The sequence below is a fragment of the Macaca nemestrina genome, chromosome 8, assembly GCF_043159975.1.
Source record: "Macaca nemestrina isolate mMacNem1 chromosome 8, mMacNem.hap1, whole genome shotgun sequence".
NCBI classification, from domain to species: Eukaryota; Metazoa; Chordata; class Mammalia; order Primates; family Cercopithecidae; genus Macaca; species Macaca nemestrina.
In genome coordinates this window covers 79,903,374-79,911,670 of record NC_092132.1, presented here as the reverse complement: position 1 = coordinate 79,911,670, position 8,297 = coordinate 79,903,374, and the positions used below count along the sequence as shown (strand labels likewise).

The 8,297-nt window shown below is 40.9% G+C and overlaps 1 pseudogene; it reads left to right on the top strand.

Moving 5' to 3' along the window:
- Positions 1-305: 305 nt before the first annotated feature.
- On the top strand, positions 306-799 carry LOC139355672 (peptidyl-prolyl cis-trans isomerase A pseudogene; annotated as a pseudogene).
- Positions 800-8,297: the final 7,498 nt, after the last annotated feature.

Sequence of the window (8,297 nt, the reverse complement as noted above, 5' to 3'; positions counted from 1 at the left end):
CCCAAGGATGCCTTCCACCCAATAAAAACAGACTCATGCACAGGAAGGGACTTGTCCCTGAGCCATGGCACCCCCTTCATTCTCATCAGATGTCTCTCCTTCAAGTCAAAATTTTGTCTAGCCCTGATTACCATACTATCTCCAGACTAAAAACAAAACCTATTTAAATATCTCTACTACTAAATAACAAGCACACCATATTACGAACATTGTTTCTACATTTACAAATCCAAAACGTGATTGAAAATGTCAGTCTCGGCTTTGCAGCAGCTGCCGCCACCGCCAGGAGCCCCGAACAATCAGCCATGGTCAACCCCACCGTGTTCTTCCACATTGCCGTGAATGGCGAGCCCTTGGGACATGCCTCCTTGGAGCTGTTTGCAGACAAGTTTTCAAAGTCAGCCGAAAACTTCCATGCTCTGAGAACTGGAGAGAAAGAATGTGGTTATAAGGGCTCCTGCTTTCACAGAATTATTCCAGGATGTATGTGTCAGGGTGGTGACTTCACATGCCATAATGGCACTGATGGCAAGTACATCAATGAGGAGAAATTTGATGATGAGAACTTCATCCTGAAGCATACAGGTCCTGGCATTTTGCCATGGCAAATGCTGGACCCAACGCAAACCATTCCCAGTTTTTCATCTACACTGCCAAGACTGAGTGGTTGGATGGCAAGCATGTGGTCTTTGGCAAAGTGAAAGAAAGCATGAGCATTGTGGAGGCCATGGAGTGCTTTGGGTCCAGGAATGGCAAGACCAACAAGAAGATCTCCACTGCTGACTGTTAACAGCTCTAATAAGTTTGACTTGGGTTTTATCTTAACCACCAGACCATTCCTTCTGTAACTCAGGAAATGCCCCCTCCACCCCATTTGCTCACAGTAGCCTATAATCTTTGTGCTCTCGCTGCAGTTCCCTTTGGGTTCCCTTTGGGAGAGAACTCCCTCCTCTAGCCAAGGGAAGGGGTTCCATGTTTTCCTTGTTCCCTTCCATGCCTAGGTGGATTGTAGAGTTAAGTTTATGATTATGAAATAAAAACTAAATAACAACAAAAAAGAACGTGTCACTCTCTCAGTGTAGAAACAATATTCCCATAATCAAACATCCAAAGAAAATTGTATGATTTTTTGTATTATCCAGGATTTCAAGACTCTGTTTCAGGGCAGAAAAGCCAAGTAGAAACAATGGTCAACTTTCAGCATACCTACTTTCAGCAGCCTACTTTCTGCTTCTTATGCAAACATAACTATTATTTGTATTATTTTGTCCAAAATGTTAATATGAATTTATGTAAACATTCTAAATATGTGGATCATAAATACATACTACTGAATCAAAACTATAAGAAAGCAATATGATTGGTCCTAGAAGACTTTTATATATTTTCATAAACTATTATTTCTTTTTAACATGTGTTATGCAAACAGGATAATGTAAATATTATATATAAGATGGCAAACACTATGAGTGCATACTCTTAGAAATTTGGTCAAATACGTCTGGGTGCGGTGGCTCAAGCATGTAATCCCAGCACTTTGGGAGGCCGAGGGGGGTGGATCAAGAGGTCAGGGGTTAAGACCAGCCTGACCAACATGATGAAACCCCATTTCTACTAAAAATACAAAACTTAGCTGGGCATGGTGGCAGGAGCCTGTAATCCCAGCTACTCAGGAGGCTGAGGCAGAAGAATTGCTTGAACCCGGGAGGCAGAGGTTGCTGTGAGCTGAGATCACATCACTGCATTCCAGCCTAGGCGACAGAGCAAGACTCCGTCTCAAAAAAGAAAAAAAATAAAAGAAAGAAATTTGGTCAAATACAAAGTTCTTCTGAAAACTAGTCTCCCATAAATAACTTTCATAAAGTTCCATGATATCCCTACAACATCTTTTAAATAAATCTAGTGAGATGTTGCTAAAATGGCAAACTCAAAGATGACAGCAGAATTAGCCCAATAATGAAATCTATCCATTTTAGAAGCATTTTATATTGATACTTAAAGGTATAGTTTTCCACTTCTAGAGCCAATTTTTCCTAGGCTATTTATTCTAAAACATGTTTGGAAGATCGAGGGTCACACAGCAGACATCTGGACCCTCCCTAATAGAATAGGTTTTATTAGATCCTCAACCCAGTGAAAGTGAAGAAACAAAAATGGGCTTTTCAAAGATGGCCGAATAGGAATAGCTCCAGTCTGCAGCTCCCAGCGAGACCAACACAGAAAGCAGGTGATTTCTGCATTTACAACTGAGGTACCCAGCTCATCTCATGGGGACTGTTTGGACAGTGGGTGCAGCCCACAGAGAGCCAGCAGAAGCAGAGTGGGGCATCACCTCACCCAGGAAGCCCAAGGGGTCAGGAAACTCCCTCTCCTAGCCAAGGGAAGCCATGAGGGACTGTGCCTTGAGGAATGGTGCATTCCAGTCCAGATACTATACTTTTCCCATGTGCTTCACAACCTGCAGACCAGGAGATTCCCTCCGGTGCCTACACCACCAAGACCCTGGGTTGCAAGCACAAAATTGTATGGCCGTTTGGGCAGACACCAAGCTCACTGCAGGAGTTTCTTTTCATACCCCAGTGGCACCTGGAACACCAGCGACACAGAACTGCTCACTCCCCAGGATAGGGGGCTGAAGCCAGGGAGCCAAGTGGTCTAGCTCGGTGGATCCCACCCCCATGGAGCCAAGCAAGCTAAGATCCACTGGCTTGAAATTCTCACTGCCAGCACAGCAGTCTGAAGTCAACCTGGGACACTAAAGCTTTGGGCGGGTTGTGGGGAGCATCCACCATTACTGAGGCTTGAGTAGATGGTTTTCCCCTCACAGCATAAACAAAGCCTCTGGGAAGTTCAAACTGGGCGGAGCCCACCTCAGCTTGGCAAAGCCATTGTAGCCAGACTGCCTCTCTAGATTCCTCCTCTCTGGGCAGGGCACCTCTGAAAGAAAGGCAGCAATCCCAGTCAGGGTCTTACAGATAAAACTCCCATCTCCCAGGGACAGAGCACCCGGGGGATGGGGCCGCTGTGGTTGCAGCTTCAGCAGACTTAAACATTCCTACCAGCCAGCTCTGAAGAGAGCAGTGGATCTCCCAGCACAGCACTCAAGCTCTGCTAAGGGACAGACTGCCTCCTCAAGTGGGTCGCTGACCCCCATGCCTCCAGACTGGGAGATACCTCCTAGCAGGCCTCAACAGACACCTCATACAGGAGAGATCTGGCTGGCATCTGGCAGGTGCCCTTCTGGAAAGAAGCTTCCTGAGGAAGAAATAGGCAGCCATCTTTGCTGTTCTGCAGCCTCCACTGGTGATACCCAGGCAAACAGGGTCTGGAGTGGACCCCCAGCAAACTCCAGCAGACCTGCAGCAGAGGTGCCAGACTGTTAGAAGGAAAACTAACAAACAGAAAGGAAGAGTATCAACATCAACAAAAAGGATGTCCATATAAAAACCCCATCCAAAGGTCACCAACATCAAAGACCAAAGGTAGATAAATCCATGAAGATGGGGAGAAACTAGCACAAAAATGCTGAAAATTCCAAAAACCAGAACACCTCTTCTCTTCCAAAGGATCACAACTCCTTGCTAGCAAGGAAACAAAACTGAACAGAGAATGAGTTTGACGAATTGACAAAAGTAGGCTTCAGAAGGTGGGTAATAACAAACTCCTCCGAGCTAAAGGAGCATGTTCTAACCCAATGCAAGGAAGCTAAGAACCTTGAAAAAAGGTTAGATGAATTGCTAACAAGAAAAACCAGTTTAGAGAAGAATATAAATGACCTGATGGAGCTGAAAAGCACAGCATGAGAACTTTGTGAAGCATAAACAAGTATCAATAACTAAATCGATCAAGCAGAAGAAAGGTGAAGATCAACTTAATTAAATAAAGTGGGAAGACAAGATTAGAGAAAAAAAGAATGAAAAGGAATGAACAAAGCCTCCAAGAAATATGGGACTACGTGAAAAGATCAAATCTACGTTTGATTGGTGTACCAGAAAGTGATGGGGAGGATGGGACCAAGTTGGAAAACACTCTTCAGGATATTATCCAGGAAAACTTCCCCAATCTAGCAAGACAGGCCAACATTCAAACTCAGGAAATACAGAGAACACCGCAAAGATACTTCTCGAGAAGAGCAACCCCAAGACACATAATCGTCAGATTCACCAAGGTTGAAATGAAGGAAAAAATGTTAAGGGCAGCCAGAGAGAAAGGTCGGGTTACCACAAAGGGAAGTCCATCAGATAACAGTGGAACTCTTGGCAGAAACCCTACATGCCAGAAGAGAGTGGGGGCCAATATTCAGCATTCTTAAAGAGAAGAATTTTCAACCCAGAATTTCATATCCAGCCAAACTAAACTTCATAAGGAAAGGATAAATAAAATCCTTTACAGACAAGCAAATGCTGAGAGATTTTGTCACCACCAGGCCTGCCTTACAAGAGCTCCTGAAGGAAGCCCTAAACATGGAAAGGAACAACCAGTACCAGCAACTGCAAAAACATGCCAAATTGTAAAGACCATTGACACTATGAAGAAGCTGCATCAACTAATGCGCAAAATAACCAGCTAACATCATAATGACAGGATCAAATTCACACATAACAATATTGACCTTAAATGTAAACGGGCTAAATGCCCCAATTAAAAGACACAGACTGGCAAATTGGATAGTCAAGACCCATCAGTGTGCTGTATTCAGGAGACCCATCTCACATGCAAAGACATACACAGGCTCAAAATAAAGGCATGGAGGAATATTTACCAAGCAAATGGAAAGCAAAAAAAAAAGCAGGGATTGCAATCCTAGTCTCTGAAAAAACAGACTTTAAACAAACAAAGATCAAAAGAGACAACGAAGGCCATTACATAATGGTAAAAGGATCAATGAAATAAGAAGAGCTAAATATTCTAAATATATACCCAATACAGGAGCACCCACATTCATAAAGCAAGTTCTTGGAGGCCTACAAAGAGACTTAGACTCCCACACAATAATAGTGGGAGATTTTAACACCCCACTGTCAATATTAGATACACAAGACAGAAAATTAACATGGATATCCAGGACTTGAACTCAGCTCTGAACCAAGCAGATCTAATAGACATCTACAGAACTCTCCACTCCAAATCAACAGAATATACATTCTTCTCAGGACCACATCGCACTTATTCTAAAATTGACCACATAATTGGAAGTAAAACACTCCTCAGCAAATGCAAAAGAACGGAAATCATAACAAACAGTCTCTAAGACCACAGTGCAATCAAATTAGAACTTGGGATTAAGAAACTCACTCAAAACCTCACAACTACGTGGAAACTGAACAATGTGCTCCCGAATGACTACTGGGTAAATAACGAAATGAAGGCAGAAAAAAAGATGTTCACTGAAACCAATGAAAACAAAGACACAACATACCAGAATCTCTGGGACACATTTAAAGCAGTGTGTAGAGGGAAATTTATAGCACTAAATGCCCACAAGAGAAAGCAGGAAAGATCTAAAATCAACATCCTAACATCACAATTAAAAGAACTAGAGAAGCAAGAGCAAACAAATTCAAAAGCTAGCAGAAGACAAGAAATTACTAAGATCAGAGCAGAACTAAAGGCGATAGAGACACGAAAAACCCTTCAAAAAATCAATGAATCCAAGAGGTGTTTTTTTAAAGATCAACAAAATCGACCAGTAGCCAGACTAATAGAGATGAAAAGAAAGAAGAATCAAATAGATGCAATAAAAAAAGATAAAGGGGATATCACCATTGATCCCACAAAAATACAAACTACCATCAGAAAACACTATGCACCTCTACAAAAATAAACTAGAAAATCTAGAAGAAATGGATAAATTCCTGGCACATATGTCCTCCCAAGACTAAACCAGGAGGAAGTCAAATCCCTGAATAGACCAATAACAAATTCTGAAATTGAGGCAGCAATTAATAGCCTACCAACCAAAAAAAAAGTCCAGGACCAGAGGGATTCACAGCCAAATTCTACCAGAGGTACAAAGAGGAGCTGGTACCATTCCTTTTGAAACTATTACAAACAATAGAAAAAGAGGGAATTCTCCCTAACTCATTTTATGAGACCAGCATCATCCTGATACCAAAACCTGGCAGAGACACAACAAAATAAGAAAAGTTCAGGCCAATATCCCTAATGAACATAAATGCGAATATCCTCAATAAAATACTGGCAAACAAATTCCAGCAGCATATCAAAAAGTTTATCCACCACAATCACATCGGCTTCACCCTGGGATGCAAGGCTGGTTCAACATATGCAAATCAATAAACGTAATCCATCACATAAACAGAACCAATGACAAAAACCACATGATTTTCTCAATAGATGCAGATGTTGATCTTTCAACAAAATTCAACAGCCTTTCATGCTAAAATCTCTCAATAAACTAGGTATCAATCGGACGTATCTCAAAATAATAAGAGCTATTTATGACAAATCCACAGCCAATATCATACTGAACAGACAAAAGCTAGAAGCATTCCCTTTGAAAACCAGCACAAGACAAGGATGCCCTCTCTCACCACTCCTATTCAACATAGTACTGGAAGTTCTGGCCAGGGCAATCAGGCAAAAGAAATAAATAAAGGGTATTCAATTAGGAAAAGAGAAAGTCAGATTCTCCCTGTTTGCAAGTGACATGATTGTTTATTTAGAAAACCCCATTGTCTCAGCCCAAAATCTCCTTAAGTTGATAAGCAACTTCAGAAAAGTCTCAGGATATAAAATCAATGTGCAAAAAACACAAGCATTCCTATACACCAATAACAGACAAACAGAGAGCCAAATCATGAGTGAACTCCCATTCACAATTGCTACAAAGAGAATAAAATACCTAGGAATACAAGGGATGTGAAGGACCTCTTCAAGGAGAACTAGAAACCACTGCTCAGGATAATAACAGAGGATGCAAACAAATGGAAAAACATTCCATGCTCATGGATTGAAAGAATCAATATCATGAAAATGGCCATACTGCCCAAAGTAATTTATAGATTCAATGCTATCCCCATCAAGCTACCACTGGCTTTCTTCACAGAATTAGAAAAAACTACTTTAAATTTAATATGGAACCAAAAAAGAGCCTGTATAGCCAAGACAATCCTAAGCAAAAAGAACAAAGCTAGAGGCATCACGCAACCTGACTTCAAACTATACTACAAGGCTATAGTAACCAAAACAGCATAGTACTGGTACAAAAACAGAGATATAGACCAATGGAACAGAAGAGAGGCCTCAGAAATAACACCACACATCTACAACCATCTGATCTTTGACAAATCTGACAAAAACAAGCAATGGAGAAAGTATTCCCTATTTCATAAATTGTGAAATAGGCTAGCCATATGCAGAAAACTGAAAAGACCACTTTCTTACACCTTACACAAAAATTAACTCAAGATAGATTAAAGACTTAAACCTAAGACCTGAAACCATAAAAATCCTAGAAGAAAACCTAGGCAATACCATTCAGGACAAAGGCATGGGCAAAGACTTCATGACTAAAACACTAAAAGCAATGGCAAAAAAGCCAAAATTGACAAATGGGATCTAATTAAACTAAAGAGATTCTGCACAGCAAAAGAAACTATCATCAGAGTGAACAGCAACTTACAGAATGGGAGAAAATTTTTGCAATCTATCCATCTGACAAAGGGTTAATATCCAGAATCTACAAAGAACTTAAACAAATTTACAAGAAGAGGGAAAAAAAAAAATCAAAAAGTGGGCAAAGGATATGAACAGACACTTCCCTAAAAAGACATTTATGCAGCCAGCAAACATGAATAAAAGCTCTTCATCACTGGTCATTGCAAAAATGCAAGTAAAAACCACAATGAGATACCATCTCATGCCAGTTAGAATGGCAATCATTAAAAAGTCAGGTAACAACAGATGTTGGAGAGGATGTGGACAAACAGGAATACTTTTACATTTTTGGTGGGAGCGTAAAACTAGTTCAACCATTGTGGAAGACATTGTGGTGATTCCTCAAGGATCTAGAACCAGAAATACCATTTGAACCAGCAATCCCATTACTGGGTATATACCCAAATTATTATAAATCATTCTACTATAAAGACACATGCACACATATGTTTATGATAGCACTGTTCACAATAGCAAAGACTTGGAAACAACCCAATTGCCCATCAATGATAGACTGGATAAAGAAAATGTGGCACATATACACCATGGAATACTATGCAGCCATATAAAAGGATGAGTTCATGTCCTTTGCAGGGGCATGAATGAAGCTGGAATCC